Here is a 4,747-nt window from a genome sequence, read left to right on the forward strand (position 1 = left end):
TTGGCGTGCATCCGTGCGTCTCTGCGGTCCGGTCCCAGGTCGACGGGCACGTGCACCTTCCGCCGACCACTGGCGACAACATCGATGTACTGTGGAGACCTCACGCACCACGTGTTGAGCAATTCGGCAGTACGTCCACCCGGCCTCCCGCATGCCCACTATACGCCCTCGCTCAAAGTCCGTCAACTGCACATACGGTTCACGTTCATGCTGTCGCGGCATGATACCAGTGTTAAAGACTGCGATGGAGCTCCGTATGCCACGGCAAACTGGCTGACACTGACGGCGGCGGTGCACAAATGCTGCGCAGCTAGCGCCATTCGACGGCCAACACCGCGGTTCCTGGTGTGTCCGCTGTGCCGTGCGTGTGATCATTGCTTGTACAGCCCTCTCGCAGTGTCCGGAGCAAGTATGGTGGGTCTGACACACCGGTGTCAATGTGTTCTTTTTTCCATTTCCAGGAGTGTATGTTTCATATTTATACACACAAAAAAAAAATGTTTTGCATCACCTCGGTTCCCCCGTCGGGGGTTCGAATCCTCCCTCGGGCATGGGTGTGTGTGTGTTGCCCTTAGTGTAAGTTAGATTAAGTAGTGTGTAAGCTTACGGACCGATGACCTCAGCAGTTTGGTCCCATAAGACATTACCACCACAACCACTACCTCTGTTCCGAGAGTTCCGGAATCTGTACAGAAAATTGGAATAAAGATCAACATCATTTCCGCTCTTTTTATTGCTCTTGAAAACCACACGTTGCTTGTTGTCCCACCATACAGCCAGAGCTTCAGAGGTAGTCGTCCAGATTTCTGTACACGCCGGTACCTCTAATACCCAGTATCACGTCCTCCTGCATTTATGGAAGCCTGTATATGTCGTTGCATACTATCTACAAGTTCATCAAAGCACTGTTGATCCAGATTGTCCCACTCCTCAACGGTGATTCTGCGTAGGTCCCTCAGAGTGGTTGTTGGGTCACGTCCTCCATAGGCAACGCTTTTCAATCTACTCCAGATATTTTCGTTAGGGTTCATGCCTGAAGAACGTGCTGGCCACTGTAATCGAGCGATGTTATTATCCTGAAGGAAGTCATTCATTGCATGTGCACGATGGAGACGCGAATTGTCGTCCATGAAGATGAATGCCTTGCCAATGTGCTGCCGATATGGTTGCACTATCTGTCGGAGGATGGCATTCATGTATCGTACAGCCGTTACGGTGCTTCCGTGACCACCAGCGGCGTACGTCGGCCCCGTATAATGCCACCCCAAAACATGAGGGGAACCTCCACATTGCTGCAATCGCTGGACAGTGTGTCTAAGGCTTTCAGCCTTACCTGGTTCCCTCCAAACATGTCTCCGAAGATTTCTGGTTGAAGGCATATGCGACACTCATGGGTGAAGAGAACGTGATGCCAATCCTGAGCGATCCATTCAGCATGTTGTTGGGCCCATCTGTATGGCACTGCATTGTGTCGTGGTTGCAAAGATGGACGTCGCCATGGACTTCGGGAGTTGCGCATCATGCAGCCTATTGGGCACAGTTTGAATCGTAACACGACGTCCTGTGGATGCACGAAAACCTTTATTCAACTTGGTGGCGTTGCTGTCAGGTTTCCTTCGAGACATAATCTGTAGGTCATCCACTGCAGTAGTAGCCATTGGGCGGCCTCAGCGAGGCATGTCATCAACAGTTCCTGTCTCTCTGTATCTCCTCCATGTCCGAACAACATCACTTTGGTTCACTCCGAGACGCCTGAACACTTCCCTTTTTCAGAGCCCTTCATGGCACAAATGTGGACGCAATAGAACCGCGGTATTGACCGTCTAGGCATGGCTCAAATGCAGACAATAACCGTTTCCCTCCTTCCTAATAGAATGACTGAAACTGACAGCTGTCGGACCCCCTCCGTCTAGTAGGGGCTGCTCGTGCTTGATTGTTTACATCTTTGGGCCGGTTTAGTAACATCTCTGAACAGTCAAGGGAACGGTGTCCTCAGTCAACGTCTATCTTCAGGATTTGTGGGAACCGAGGTGATGAAAAACCATTTTATGTGTGTATTATAAATTTTAATGACTTGTTGTGTTAAAAATGCTGTAGTTTCTTATTTGTCACATGTTCCACGGTAGAGTCTAGACAAGAAGTTCGAGCCCCGAGCTGAGGACGCGGGAGCAGGTATACAAAGCTCTAGTGGAGCCCAACCGACCGCCAGCGGGCGGCAGTCGACGTGGAAGACATAGTCGAGACCAGCATCTAGAGTATTAAAATGCCTTGCTTGTAAAATTAAATAAGGACTTTGCACCACTATTGTATCTGATTCCAAGCAGTGAACCTTGAAGTTTGTGTAAGCAAAACACGTAGAAGTATGGTCCAACTTGATGCGTCATTTAGTATTCCCAAACAAATATTATTTTTAATAACAGTTCTATCACAATTCAACTAACACTTACTAAGATTCTTGGTAAGTTTTAAATCAATATTTAAAATTTTAACGGCTGGTTCCGGCGGAGGTTCGAGTCCTCCCTCGGGCATGGGTGTGTGTGTTTGTCCTTGTAATAATTTAGGTTAAGTAGTGTGTAAGCTTAGGGACTGATGACTTTAGTAGTTGTGTCATAAGACTTCACACACATTTGAACATTTTTTTAAAATTTTAAAATTAATATCACAGTTCATAAGGCCATAAATTTGCATTATGCATAAAATTACAAATAGTTTTCAAAGAACATATCGACTGTGCAATACAATGGTGGCCCATTACAAACAGTTAATTGATGAAATAAATATGCAGTGGCACTCTGTCGGCGCGACTACCATCACAACTGTGGGCCAATCCCAAAAGGCCTCGAATATAAGTTCAAAAAACGTTAAAAATATCATTAAAGTGCATATATCTCCTAAACCGAAGCAAACAGTAATACTTCACTTATTACCCACAAGGCTGTTACACATAAATCAAATTAAGTACTTAAATTAACTACCGGGTCCCTAAAACAATATTAAAATTCCAATGACAATTAAACCCTTATTTTTTTAAAAGAAATCAAGAAACTCTGTGCTCAGTTTCCCCAACGGCTTTCATAATCACATGCCCACAAGGACCTTACAGTAATAGAAACACTGCGTAAATTACTTCAAAAAAATCAGTAAACTCGATTCCTTATCCGGCGGCACCCCAAACGCGGCACGGTAACAAAAGAATGGCAATAAATTACTCATCTTGAGGCTTGAACGGTCGTTCTGCAGAATCGCGTATCACCTTCCAACATGTAGACCTCGTACAATAACAGGACAATCGCCGAAGCTGAAGAAAACCGCGTCCCTGACCCAGACCAGCAGAATAGAAACGCGTCAGCCGCTGCCGATACTCGGCTGTCAACATGTAGCAAACAACAAACAGCAAACAAGTCTCATAGAAATTAACATACGCAGCAATACTTAAACGGGCAATTAAGGATTATTTTCAACGAAAGTAACTACTGAAACTTCAATATACGAGCGGTCAGCTCGTAAAAATTGCAAGTTAACCTTCCTAGGATTAACAGGAAACAACGTACAAGGACATTTAAAAGAATAATCAAATAATAATCAAACAAGATTAAATAAGTTAATGTATACTTTTAGGGACTAGAAGACACTGTAATTTGGATACGCAACAATGGCAGATGGCGGATTAAAATGTACACCTATAACTCGAAGGGCTTCTGAACTCGACGTAAGAGAGTGTGCAAATACAAGCACGCACACACACATGACTAACACATGCGTACATTTAGGCTGAGCGCCTACAACTTTAGTTACAGGTCAAATCCAATGACTCCCTCCAGAAAGGGCCATAAGATCTACAACAAACAGACATTACAATACTTAGTATCAAATACTCAGTGATAACAAACGACGACCTCAAGTGCGTGATTAACATTAACAGGAACAGGATATGAGCTTGGCTCTTACACAAACCTCCAGATTCACACACACAGCCCCAAAAGGGGTCACAGAAGGGCATAAAGGAACAGGATTCCTGGCCAGCTTGCACCGGGGTAGAATTAACAGTCTTTAAATACAGTACTTACTGAACAATCTTCATACATAATTTCAAATAAATGCTAAGTGACCGCGAGGCCAATAGCTTGAGGAATTCATGTAGGCACCGGATAATACTGCCCTTCTGCTCGTAGCTCTTAAAACGTTGTTCAATAGCGCTCAGCGTATTTAGCACAACACTGTTGACTGTAACCATGATGCACGCGACGAAGGAGCTCCTTGCCCGCTAAACTCGCCGATAGCAACGGTCACCGTTGCAGGAAAACGCGGACACGCATAGTCCAACGATCAACGCATTCAGCTCGCTGCAATAGCCAGGACGCCGAGTACTCAGGCATACCCAACCAGTTCCGTGTCCCACATACCACTGACTACCACACAGCCCCAGACGGAATACATAACTAGGCAAAGATGATACGACGAGGGCCAGATTCGATAGAAGGCGTGCACAAGTACCGCCAGTAGGATTACGCGCGCGCCCTCACAGAAGCCGCCATGGTGCAATGTCAGTTGCATCGGAACTTTACGCGGAGGTAGAGCTGCCAAGTGAAAATGTGTGACAGAGGATGCGAACCCGGGATCTCCTGCTTACTACGCAGTTGCGATAACCACTGCCCCAACCCGACCCATTGTTTTTCACAATTCCGCAGACTATCCTGGAAAACCCCTTGGCTGACCAACATTCCCACCTATCTCCACCCATCCGAAG

The sequence above is a fragment of the Schistocerca nitens genome, chromosome 7 (assembly GCF_023898315.1).
Source record: "Schistocerca nitens isolate TAMUIC-IGC-003100 chromosome 7, iqSchNite1.1, whole genome shotgun sequence".
Taxonomy (NCBI): Eukaryota; Metazoa; Arthropoda; class Insecta; order Orthoptera; family Acrididae; genus Schistocerca; species Schistocerca nitens.